General features: G+C 42.9%; 1 protein-coding gene across 1 annotated transcript in view; it reads left to right on the forward strand.

The window, feature by feature from the left end:
- Nucleotides 1–11,798: 11,798 nt before the first annotated feature.
- The window catches only part of adgrb2 (adhesion G protein-coupled receptor B2), a 695,462-nt gene continuing 693,216 nt past the window's right edge, over nt 11,799–14,044 (forward strand). The window contains 1 exon segment of the mRNA XM_034161569.1: nt 11,799–12,010. The gene's annotated coding sequence lies outside the window, so the exon portion shown is untranslated.

Below are 14,044 nucleotides of genomic sequence, written 5' to 3' on the forward strand. Positions count from 1 at the left end.
CTTGTGACCAGAGAATCCTTTTGAGCTGTTGGGAGTGAGGCTTACTAACTACATATTCACAGCCACACCTGCTGGCCTCCGTTACATAAACTCAGTTAAAATGAGTGAATGGAATGCACTGGAAATACATCACCGACTCTTAAATGCCCCAAAACTTTAAATGCACTTAAAGGAACTGAGTTGTTATGACAACAATTCATTTTTGAGTTAGTTTAATTAATGGAAATGAGTGACTATAACTTTTTTCCAAGTTTGAGCTACATTAACTTAATTATTGTATTAAAATGGAGTATTCGGTTTAACAGTGATAGGTACTGATGGAATGACTGTGTGAAGTAGATGGTTACTTCAGGAAACTCACATAAGCAGTATCACTTCCACTGAGGAAGCTTCAACTATGACATCCTGGCTATGTGTCATGTTTCTATGGGCATGCAGTATGCAAGTTCATCAAGGGATGGCCATGATCCACGAGGCTGCAGAAGATAGGTGGTTTTGAATGGACTGGTTGTCTGCATAGGTGGTTGCCATCCACAACTCGGAGCCAGCACATCCTCTCAGAGTTGACATGACATAACATGAGCTATGCTTTTGCTTTTCGAAATATAGATATTCCCTTGTCTTCTTTGGAGTCACCAAAATATATGACTCTACTCCTGCATTCAACCATATTTATTCACATGTTTTATATAAACTATCAACATTTGCAATTATCATGCAATACTGCCTTACAAACTTCCAATAATTTTCAAGCTTCCTCCTCTGCTTTTGGAGCCAAACTTTTTCACTAATGTCAACTTCATAAAGATCGATGTTCATGTACGCGTTAGTCTTGTGGATAAACCTGCAGTTCTCTCTGCAAAGTCCTCATTACTGCTCAGACTCTGAGCTGTAAACACTCAGTTATTTGACTGAACTTTGCGGAATATGTCAAGTTTATATATTTTGATAGCAAAGCCAAGAAAATATTAAAAAGCGTGAATTGGCATATATTTAGTTGCCTTCAGGGATTTAGAATTGATAAAGAGCATAGAGTGCCAGAACGCCTCTTCATTTAAGAATTTGTCTGGAAGGAGGCTGATGACAGCTAAACATGTGTGAGCACTAACAATACAGTACTTGTTTAAATGCTGAAAGAAAGTGTGGCATTTTTTTAAAGTTCCTACCATTCCAACATGTAAATATACTAATTTGTCTCAGTGTTGAAATATTTCCTTTCTTGTGGAAAAGGAAAAAAAAAAACCTTCTTCGAACTGAGAAAAACTGCAAGTGATTGTTGATGTCCATGTTAAATATCGCAGCATACAATAATAGTTGTACAAACTAGAGCACCACACTCGTACAGCGCAAACGTCCGACAACACTAGATTCCAGGTCCCAAGTCAAGTCTCAAGTCATAATGACCATCAACTGTTTGCAAGCTGACTTGAGACTTGCAGATTGATGACTTGAGAATGACTAGACAGTGACTTTGTCCCACCTCTGTTAGATATTGACTGCAACTGCACCAAATGGTTTTCACCTGCAACAGATGAATCAGCAAACAAAGGATGCATTGCAGCGGTTCAAATTTTACAAGATCTTACCACACCTGAAGTACAGTCCAGATATTGTGCCCTCCAACTTTTTCCTTCTTCCCACATTGAAAGAACATCAGAAGGGACAGAGTGACATGAATTATTGCAAAGGTGCAACTAGCTGTACGTTGCCCATGCTAAGAGAAGAAACTTGCATTTTTCATCAGTGGGATGCAAAATCCTGTCTGGCTTTGGGGTGCATGGAAAGAGAAGGTCACTCCATGGAAAAGTAATGATAATGCCTGATAGAGAACATGCTGAGCTTTAATATGCAATTAATGTAAGTATCTTGCTTGTTATGGAAATAATCACATATAAGGCACAACTTCCTTGTAGTATTACTATTAATTCATTTTCTATACCTGCTTACTGCAATCAAGGGTCACGGAGGAGCTGGAGCCTATGTCGGCAGTCATAATGCACGAGGTGGTGTACACCCTAGACAGGACACCTGTTTATTCCAGGGCCACATATAGACAGACAAACACACACTCCCCACACACACCTATGGTCAATTTGGAATCCAGAAGCCTGAGCACCCGGAGGGAACCTACACAAACACAGGGAAAACATGCAAACTTCATGCAAAAAGGACCAAATATGAAGCAATCCCACCTTTGTTATTATGTCAGCCAAGGACATAATAAAATTATCTGTGTTTATTTATTTGTCTGGTCTGACTGTTAGCAAGATTACGTCAAAATTACTGCATCAATTTTAATGACATTTTCACCACAGATATATATTAGGCAATGGAAGACACCATTAAATTTTGGAGGTAATCTGCATCCACATCCGGATTCTGGATCAAGTTTCACTTTATAAATGCTTTGAAGGATTACGTCAAAATTACTTCACCAATACTCACCAAATTTGCACCACGGGTGGATATTAGGGCATCGAATTTTGGCAGGCAATCCGGATCCAGATTCACTTTAAATGGTAAAAGGACTGCATTTATATAGCACTTTTCCATCTGCATCAGATGCTCAAAACACTTCACAATTATGCCTCACATTCACCCAAACACACTCACACACCGATGCCATGCAAGGCAGCAACCTGGGAATTAAGGACTCATTAGCGGGACAACTAGGGGATTATGAGCCATTAGTGATTTTCCAGTCAGGCTGGGATCCTCTGATCTCAAGCCTAATGCTTTAACCACTAGACCATCACCTCACTTTATATAGTTTATATAGGCTTTGAAGGATTACGTCAAAATTGCTTCACGGATTCTCACCAAATTTTCACCACAGATAGATATTAGGGCATGGAAGAGTCCACTGAATTTTGGAGGTGATCAGGATCTGGATTAGTGGGCATCAGAAGTCTCTAATTGCTCTTGATTTAGTCAATCAACATAAATACTTACAAATATAGCTAATTTCAGGTGCAATATTGAAATTGACATGCATACTACTATTACTCTCTTAGATTCGAGTTATTATGTCTGGCAAGGACGTAATAAAATCATTGACATTTATTTATTTGTCTGTCTGTCTGTCTGTCTCTCAGCAAGACTACGCCAAAAATACTGCACAGATTTTGACAAAATTTTCACCACAGATACATATTAGGCCATAGAAGCTCCATCAAATTTTGTAGGTGATCTATATCCAGATCTGGATTCTGGGTTAAGTTTCACTTTGTACAGGCTTTGAAGGATTATGTCAAAACTACTTCACAGATTCTTACCAGATTTTCACCATAGATACCTATTAGGCCATGGAAGACTCCATTAAATTTTGTAGGTGATCTGGATCCAAATCCAGACATCTGGATCAAGATGTCACTTTATATACATTTTGAAAGATTACATCAAAACTACTTCACAGATTCTCACCAAATCTGCACCACAGATAGGTATTTGGGCATGGGAGACTCCACTGATTTTTGGAGGTGATATGGATTCTGGATCAAGATTCACTTTCTATAGGCTTTGAAGGGTTATGTCAAAACTACTTCATGGATTGTCACCACATTTTCAGCACAGATAGCTATTAGGGCAGGGAAAGCTCTACTGAATTTGGGAGGTGATCTGGATCTGAATCTGGATCCAGATTCTGGATCCAGATTCACTTTATGTAGGCTTTGAAAGATTATGTCAAAACTACTTCATGGATTCTCACCAAATTTGCACCACAGATAGACATTAGGGCATGGAAGACTCAGCTTGGAGGTGATTGGAAATCTCTGTTTGCTCTTGTTGTTATTATTATTATTATTATTATTATTATTATTATTATTATTATTATTATACCTTTAGTTGTACAGTGAAGAAAGGAAAGAATTCTTGGTGGCACACAACCTTTATCCCACCTATAAATCTTTTCATATGTACCACAGAGACTCAAAGGCCATATTCAGTTTCCCAGCCGAAATCTGATTTTTAGCAAATCCAGATTATATCTACAATTTTTTTGTCTGAACATCCAAAAAGCACATGAAATGCAATTTTCCCAATTCTGATTCAAGCCTGTCCCCACTGCTATCATATTTCTAAGTCGGAAGGTTCTGATCACTTCAAAGTATCTTTTGTATCACTCGCAGTATTTCTTTCACTCCAATAAAATCACACACTGCTAACCCAAAAAAGAAAATTAAATATTCAACCAGAGGTGTCTTTAAAGAGACAGTCAAATGGGTAACAGCCATTTTGCAGATGAATAAAACAGTGAAAAAAACAGATGTGCAAGTGTACACACACACACACACACACACACACACACACACACACACACACACACACACACACACACACACACACACACACACACACACACACACACACACACACTCTCCATACAGTCTGTATACAATCAAAGTAGAAGCCATGTTTCAACGTTGCATTACACCTGTTTCTGGTGGGTGTTGGACTGTGTCAGGGCTGTCCTTTGTCACCAATCCTCTTCATGATTTCATGAACAGGATTTTGAGGTGCAGTCAGGGATTGGAGGTTGTCCAGTTTGGTGACCTTAGAATTGCATGTCTGCTTTTTGCAGATAATGTTGTTCTATTGGTACCATGAGACAATGTCCTCCACTGCACACTGTGCAGATTTGAAGCCAGGTATGAAGTGACTGGGATGAGGATCACCACCTCGAAATCTGAGACCATGGTCCTCTGTCAGAAAAGGGTGAATTGTCCACTCTTGGTCAGGGGAGAGTTGTTGCCCCATTAAATTACATATCTCAGGATCTTGTTCATGAGTGGTGGTAAGATGGAGCATGAGATCAGAACAGGTGTTATCCCTGAGGTCCTGTGGATATTGTTGTAAGAAAGAGCTGAAACAGCAGGCAAAGATCTTGATTTACCACTTGATTTATGACCTTATCCTCATCAGCTTTGGGCAGTGACCAAAGGAACAAGATAGTGGATACAAGCATCACAAATGAGGTTCCACCATCAAGTATCTGGTCTTACACTTAGGGATAGAGTAAGAAGACTCAATATCCTGGAGTGACTCAAAGCAGAGCTGCTGCTTCTTCTCATAGAAAGGTGCCAGCTGAGGTGGCTCAGTTCTCTGGTGAGGATACCCCCTGGTGTTTCCACTAGGGGAGGTCTTCCAGACATGTCCAGCTGGGAGGGGGCCCTGGGGAAGACCTCGGACATGCTTGAGGCAATGCATTGGCATCCCTTTGGAAGAGCTAGAGGACTTAGCCAAGAATAGGGAAGTGTCGGAAGAGCAGATTAGTCTGCTCTTATTATTCACTGTCTAATTTTCACACAAAGTGAAGGAGAATAGCCCCACCTGAAGAAGATCAAGCTTTACTCTGATATGGTCACTTGTTAGCTGTACACCTTTTCTTTTGTTTAGAACATTTCCCAATTTACATTTATGTCCTGTTAAGAAGATAATTCTTATCAATGTTATCCTCTTAAAACCTGAGCAAACCAGGGACAGCCCAGTGTACCGTTAGCAGTGTTTTAGAGATATTACAGTTGCCATTTCTCAGCTAAACAGTGCCGCCACGTTGCTCTGAGCTCACCTGATTGTGCCAGATCTCTGAAGTGAAGCAGAGTAGGTCCTGAATAGTACTTGGCTGGCACACAGCTTGGGAAAACCAGCAGTGAGCATCTTTCTGCATGTAGAACTGGAGTTGTTACAGAAAGGGCATCCAGTGTGGAAGTTGTGCCAAACCCCAATGCGGTGCTGTACCTGCTCTGCGGTGGTGGCCATGAGTAAATGAGCCAGCCTGGGAACGACGTGGGTGGGGGTTGGTCTTGTCATCTGTGATGAAGCTCTCAAAATGCCAGCAAACTAGATGCTTGCATATATTATAAATCTGTGGTCGTAATTTTATAATAAGCTGCTGAACTTCATGCCTGCATGTCATCCCATCAAAAAGCCTCTGCACATTTTGACTGCATTCAAAGTGGAACTCAAAGATTTTACATACGAGGCTCGATTTTTTGTGAAAAAGTAAATAATCTACACAGTATTGATTGAGAGCATAATCATAGGCTAACCATCAATCCTTCCATCTGCATTTGCTATCCACAATTAAGGGTAACGGGGGGATAAAGCCTATCCCAGCAGTCATAGGGTGTCAGGTGGGGTACACCCTGGACAGGACGCGTCTGTCACAGGGCCACGTATAGACAGACAAACCCATTCACACCCATATGCACAAATATGAACATTTCAAAGTTTCCAATCCACCTAACTTTTTGAATGTCGGAGGAAGCCGGAACACCTGGAGGGGACCCATGCAAACATGGGAGGAACATGCAAACTCCACACAGAAAAACCACAGGTGGGAATCAATCCCATAACCTTCTTGCTGTGAGGCAACAGTGCAAACCACTAAGCCACCGTGCTACAAGCTACCCAGCTAGAAAATATTATTATGCAAGGAAAGCTTAAAAAGCATGCTCAGTGTTGCTTCTTGCATCACAAAACAAACAAAAAATGGGGCAACGGTCCTGGCAGAGAAACACTTATCTGTGCTTCTCTTCACTAAGGCATTAAGTCAACTGCTGATGTCCGGTTTATTTCATAAGACAAACCCCTCATGTGCAGTTGACTTGGAAGGTTGTGTGACATGAAACTATCTTTTTAGATGTTATAAAAATATTTATTACTACAATGTACATTTTGCTCAAAAGCACATTGGTCCACCCGGAGTTAACAAAATCGGCTATACCTGGTCCATTGTTTTACATTAACTGTAGCTATGAAACATTTCCAAGATTATTTCTGAAAATGGACTGCATTTATGTAGTACTTTTCCATCTGAATCAGAAGCTCAAAGTGCTTTTCCAGGTAACACACAACATAAATGCAACATTCCTGGATGGGTGCTAACAACGTTGTAGCAACGTGAATTTGTAGACTCCCCACAATGTTGTGGGGAGTCTAAAACTTCACGCTGCTACAATGTTGCAACACAACTTTGCTGACAACGTTGCAGCAGCGTTGTGGGGGGTCTACAAATTCACGTTGCTACAACGTTGCAACACAGCTTTGCTGACAACGTTGCAGCAACATTGTGGGGGGTCTACAAATTCACGTTGCTACAATGTTGCAACACAACGTTGCTGACAATGTTGCAGTAACATTGTGGGGAGTCTACAAATTCATGTTGCTACAACGTCATTGCAACTTCTGTGCAACGTTCCGGCAACATCAAATTGTTAGCTAGGTTATGGCCCCTTCACGTATAACATGACATTGGGCAAAAGAAACAGAAACCAGCTACACAACAGCAAAAAAAAAAAAAAAAATGCCGATCCGCGAAAAATTCCACCTGCTATCAGGAGGGACACACAGTCGGACAGCCGTGAACGATCCGGCAGTGATGGTGTCATGCATGCTTGTGTGCATGCGTGCGAACACAGTGCGAGCACATGGAAAGTATGACATCACATCATGCTCCCACAGCAGCGGAGCAATTAGATGCTGGACATATGTACATAAATCATCGAAAATACAGAAGCACAAAATAATGCAAAGCACAGATTCAGAACATTGTAGGAACAATGAATGTACTGTTTAAATGTAACACAATCATGTTACTGGTAATGAATCTGTTCTCACTGTAACCCCCCAACCCCCGCCAAAAAAAGAAAATCCCTGAGGCACCTTGAGGAAACTTTGTTGTGATTTTGCGTGATATAAATGAAAATAAATTGAAAATGAACCCCGCAGTTTCTAATATGTAATTCTTGTTATAGAGAGCGGACAATACAAGTATCATCGTCCTGCTCCTTTGTACATGACTCGTGGTCATGGACGTAAACAAGGTCTGAGGCCTTTCGCTCATATCATGTGCACATCAGCCGACGCCGCATGTACAGCGAGCAGCGTGCCCAAGGACTCCGCGTCATGTGGACCATAGCTCACATGGTGGAAGTGACATTCAGATTGCCAGCTGAGTGTTCACATAATCTGAGGGATCTTTTCACACGGGGTAGCCAGGCTGATGATGTGCGCGCTCACAAATAGTTGTGGTGACTGCTGTATGAGGCAGCTCCAATTTTTCACGAGTGGCATACGATTCCTCCTTTGTGCTCCAGTTGGCTTCAGTCACGTTATGTGTGAAGGGGCTCTTACAGTGGTGTCTCACATTCACACACCAAGTCAAGGCGATGCCATGTAAAGTGCAAGCCTCTGCCCAAGGGCCTGTAGTGATTTTTGGGTCTGGCAGGGGTTTGAAACGAGGATTCTCTGGTTTCTGTTGTGGCTGGCGTGCCTGGCTGGCTTTTGTCTGTCTTTTGGTTTTCCTTCCAGGTGGTGCGCATTTGGGACTGAGTGGCTGTGTGGCTGAGATATCAGGACCTCACCCTGATCACCTGCGGCTCGTCAGGACTCACAGCTGTGGTGCATCTACATGGATTGGAACATGGTGGCATTTAAGACTGGAGTACACAGTGTGTATTTGCCAGAGACTCGACCTTGTGACCAGACGGGTGAGATCGTCGTCTCTATTTATACAGTCAGTAAATGTGGTGTCCCTCACACCTTATTATATTGAGCTGTATGTTAGTTGTTTAAATCAGCTTCCACTGCAGTGGAGTTTTGTGAACAGGGTGTTCTATGCCTGCAGGGTGGGAAGCTGATTTGCAATTAAGCCAGGAAGTGTTTGCTGTTTGTACACCTTTGAGTGGTCTCTCTGTGTGTTGAGTGTGGACTCACATAATGATTTCTTCTTTCACAGACTCGGTTTGTCGCGGCCACCTGGGGGGTGTCGGCGGGGTCCTTGGGTCCGAACAGTTTTCTGGCTCCGGACCGTTAGCGCTGCTGGGAGCGCACCGCAATCCACCACGCCAGACCGCGCACTCTTTTGTTGTTTTCGTATCACTTCACTGTTATGTTTATTAAACTCTGTTATCCTTTGTACCGTGCTCTGCTTATTTCATACTGGGTCCTTCAAACGCTGGTCGGTTCTCCGGGCTGCGTCCGACACATAACAGTTTCAGCCTAACACTTTATCTCAAACCGCAACATTTATGGAGGTATGTAAGACACTGTTCACCATCTCCGTTTGGAAACAGGGAGACCACAGCACATTTTACTTTCATTGCTTGCTGCTGGAAAATTTCTCTCCAACAGACAGTAAGTGGCCTCAGCCCCAAGATGTTGCATTAAGAAAACATAATACAATGGTCCCTCGCTATATGCGGTTCACCTTTCGTGGTCTCGCTGTTTCGCAGATTTTTTTTAGTGCAATTTTGCATGCTTCTTCTTTTTTTTAACTGTCTGCTGTGCTCAGTTGCATCCAAAATCTGGCAACAGGTCCAGAGACTATACCCGCTGTTTTGATGCAGAGCACTCCAGCAGCGAAGAAAAAGCACGTGCATTGTGTTCTGCGTGTGTCTGTTTATAAGAATCTTCTCGCTCAGAAGAAAAAAAGAGCGCCAACAACTACCGATATCACTCGGAAAAAGACACCTGCACCGAGGTGGAAAAAGACGCTGCGGAGCGGCGCCACGACGAAGAGGCGCGATCAGAGGAACTGTGAAATACTGGTCAGTTACTATTAATAATTTCTTATGTGTCCAACCTCGTAGGTTGATTGTTAAAATTAAATTTGTTAGTTCTAAAAGCCATCATAATTATTTATAGGAAAATGTTCTATTTTTATTTCTCAAACAAATGTTTGGGCCTGAAAACAGGTTTTGATCTTTGGTTTCATTCTATAATACTGGACTTATTTTTCTACTAAGGTTTGAACTTTGAGAGTGTTTACACAGGAGAGAAAAGTGAGAAAATGTGTGTAGTCAGGGGTTTTACAGCCTTAAAAAATCTATAATTGTAAAAAAATAACGCTGACTACTTCGCAGAATTCACCTATCGCAGGCTATTTTTAGAACATAACTCCTGCGATAAACGAGGGACCACTGTATTTCAAAAAATAAATAAATAAATGCTCTCAACCTCAGCCAATTGGGGTGTTCAGCCAGTACATCCTGAGTGCCAAGCCCAGATAAATGAAGAGGGTTGGAGGATTCAGGGCGATTGACTGTAAAGTTTGTCAAATCTCGGCCACACGGTTTGTACAGCCAGTACACTCAGAGCAACAATCCCAAGCCTGGATAAATGAGGAGAGTTGAACCAGGAAGGGCATCCGGTGTGAATCAAGGCAACATAACTACCCAGAGTACAAATCAAATTTCCATGCCAGATTACTCGAGGCCCGGATTAACAATGACCACCAGTGGTGCCGTTACCCGCCAGGGTGCCAGTGGAAATTGACTATTGTTGGGCGGTGATGAAGAAGAAGAGGAGAACATGTATGGATGTGCTGAGGGATGACACACAGGTGGTTGGTGTGACAGAGGAAGATGCAGAGGACAGGGTGAGATGGAAATGATTTATCTGCTGTGGCGCCCCCTAACGTGAGCAGCTAAAAGAAGAAGCAGCAGAAGAACTTAATGCTGTTATTTCAAAGATTTCTGTTCCAGGATGTGAAATATATATAAATAATAATAAGAAGAATAATAATGTTGCTGGTTTTGCGTCATTCCTATAGTGATAAACCCACTGTCCCGGTCTTCATTTCTTTGTTTTTTTCTTTGTTTTTTGTTTTTTTTTGGGGGGGGGGGGTGGCTAGAAATTGCTTGAAATACATGTGCATTGCTTGTGTCGGTCTCAATCCGGCCATGCCATATACCTTTCCAGAAGTCAAACTCATTGACTTATTTATACTATATTGAAACAAACAAACAAACAACAAAAAACTAAAAACAAATAAAGTAAACATGCACTTTTAGTTTTGGATGTGTCAGTTTGGTAGAAATTTCCCCAAACTTCCACACAGTCTCATTGTGTATTTTGTGCAAATTAAAATGCATGGAATCGCAACTTGAAATTTCCTTTAAAATGCAAACTTTTACACTTATCTGTGTTACCCCACCATGCCTGTACCCCCATCAGACAGACACACACACACACACCTTGCCCAACCAATAAAAACTACTGTGGAGCCGCCGCTGGTGCAGTCTTGCACATCATCCAAAATCCTCCTTCAAAGCGCGCCATGGTGCTCTATTTTGGAAACTGCGCCGTGCTGACGTCACCACCGATGATGTCGATAGGGTGGGAGGAGGAAGCGGGCGGTGGTTGGTACTGGTGGTGGTGGGGGGGAGGCGTTCTTCTGTGAACGCGCCTGGCTGACGGATCCCCTGGTGGAGGACAACGAGGACGCGCATCTCTGTCCTCCTGCTCGTTTTTGGAAGCGACTGCAGGGGAGCCCAGATGCCCGACTGACTGTGCCTCCGACTGTGGATAAATAACAATATGCGGGGGGAGATCCTCGTGCGCGGTCTGACCGTGCGGAATACGGGCAGTAATCGGAGCGAGATTTCATTTGGTTTGAAAAATACATACATATATATTTAAACTCTGTGCGTGCGCGCGTCTCTTCCCTCCTTGGACTTGGGAGTAGTGGCTATCCCCCCCCAAAAAAAAGAAAAAAAAAAAAGAAAGCGTTCTGCTCCTTCTGCTGTGGCGCTGCTGCGTGTGAGCGCATCGCTTTGGAATACACAGCCAGCCGATATGCGCAAACCCATGGAGCTTATTATATGACGTGGACTTATTTATTTTTTGGACAAAAGTGGACATCTGCATTTACAAAAAACAATAACAAACGCCATCCTACATTTTCACATCTTTGCCTTCTTTCTTTTGATCTTTCATGCCATCTCTCCGTCCTTCTTTACATTTTATTTCTTTATCACACCCTCCCCTCTTTTTTCGTTTTCTTTTTTTTTTTTTTTTTTTTTTTCCTGGTTCGGTTTTGGAGGCGCAGAAGTGGGATGCCTGGCACAGAACATTTGTCGGGAGCAGCTTCTCAGCGTGAATGAACGATCGTCTCTCCTCTCCACCTGAGACGTGCCATGCATGGGAAACTTAATTTGTACCCACGAAACGGATCGGGGAGTCGCCGCCGCCGCACCAAATAACTGCTGCTGCTGACAGCGATCAGGTAATGTGATTTATTTCAAGTCAACACCATCTCTTTGGGGAGGAGGAGGAGGAGGAGGAGAGGAAGGCGGGTGGTGGAGGGAAGATGAGGTGAAGATAAACTGTTTTGCCTTTTGCGCGTCGCATTTTACGTTACTGTTGTGATCGATTTATGTCATGTCCGAAGTGCGCACAGGCTGAATTTGCGCCAAAAGACAATCCAAAACGCCTCTGAATTTGAAGACAAGTACAAGCGGGAGCGCAGGTGGACGGCTGCGCGCGCGCGCTTCCCGTCGGACACGCGGCAAGCGTCTGGCAAACCTGGAACTTTGCGCAGTGGCCAAAAAATAAAACGCGCGCAGATCTCCAAGTATGGTCTCTGGATGTGAGGAGGAGGGGTGGGCGTTCCACCACGTCATGAATGAGTTGTGAAAAGGATGATTATTGTGATTATTGTTAAAAAAAACAAACAAAAAAAAGAAATCTGTGCTCCTCGGTCCTCGTGAGCGCCGAGCGCACTGTGCGCTTTTGGGGGAGCGTGCGCCTTCTCCCGTTGAATGCTAAAGAGCCAGGATGTACAAAAGACGCCTGTGAGGAGGAAGGGAGGGGGTGACTTCTATCCTTACTGACGTCTCCCATCGTGACAAAAAGCCTTTTGAAAGCTACCTGCGGTCACATTTTATTGTACCGCCAACACCGCGCGGTCTGCCGCAGCGCCGGCTCCGGATTCATTCCGCGTCTGTTTCTGGCGTTCGCTTGCGCTAAATGAAACGCAGTGGGGGTTGTTGCGGTGTTTTCTCCTCTCTGGATGATCACCGGCGTTTCCTTTAGTAACGAGCAGGTGTTTTGTTTTTTTTTGTTTTTTTTGGATGATGTTGAACGGGAGCGACAAGCAGGACGCGCGACAGCGGGAGTGCAAAAAGCGCCCGAGAGCATCCTCTGTGCGTGTACGCGACTCTTTCCCCGATCCATCTGTTGAACACAGTGCACGTGCTGCGTCTGCACGCACCTCCCATCAGATTCACTTAAATAATGGAACGCAACACACCCCCAGAAGCCATGGTAAAAAAAAAAAAAAAATCCTGCAGAGTTTTCAAGTGAGTTCAAAAGCACAGATGCATGACTTTGATTTTTTTGCACCGCTTTAAGATTAATCTTAATTCCATGTGCTCTTTTAGAAATTATAATCCAACAGTGGTTTAAAGGATTCATCATGGTTGGCACATGATGAATCCTTTAAACCCGCGGTGTGTGGTGTGTGTGTGTGTTTGTGTGTGTGTGTGTGTGGGGGGGGGGGTCCCCATCTACTTTTTCTAACATTAAATATGACACTGCATGTCATAATGTTGGTGATTTTATTTCAAACCTATTTTTGCTTTGCACTTTTGTGAGGCATGTGCTCCAACGTAAAGGGGGCATGGCAATCCGCAGCTTCTTTACATTTAAAGCAACAGGCCAATTATGAAACTTGAAAATGAGGATTGTTTGGGAAACTGTGCATAGTAATAGCTTGTAAAATGTTTGTGTGGGGGGGGGGGGGGGAGCTTTTACACAGTACATCAAATAATAAATACAACTGTAATAATGATTTAACATGAAAGAAAACCATTTTTGTTGGTTGATTAGTTTAATAATTCATTTCGGTCAGTGGATGTTCAGTATCAGTCTGACACTACCCAAAATAAATAAATGAACAAACAAGTTTCACCAACCCTTTTTTCCCCAAAATCTGTTTTTTTTTTCACCTCAAAATCAGGTTTCTAAAAATAAATGAATAACTGCAAGTCTTTCAAAGTAGGAGGGAACCCACAGAAACAGAAACATGCAAAGTATACACAGAAAGGACCAGGCGGTGGACCAGGTGAAGGATCAGCAACAGACCTTCTCTTTTGAGGCACCAATGCCAACCACTAAACCACAGTGCCAACCCTTTTCTGACATATTCAGGTAGACATACATGCCAATGTATATATACTGTACGACGTACTTGTGAGGTCACACAAAGGTTTTCTACAGAGACCAGGAACAGTCCATATGTGGGCGGCACATTGTTGGC

This window comes from Thalassophryne amazonica, chromosome 20, assembly GCF_902500255.1.
Source record: "Thalassophryne amazonica chromosome 20, fThaAma1.1, whole genome shotgun sequence".
Taxonomy (NCBI): Eukaryota; Metazoa; Chordata; class Actinopteri; order Batrachoidiformes; family Batrachoididae; genus Thalassophryne; species Thalassophryne amazonica.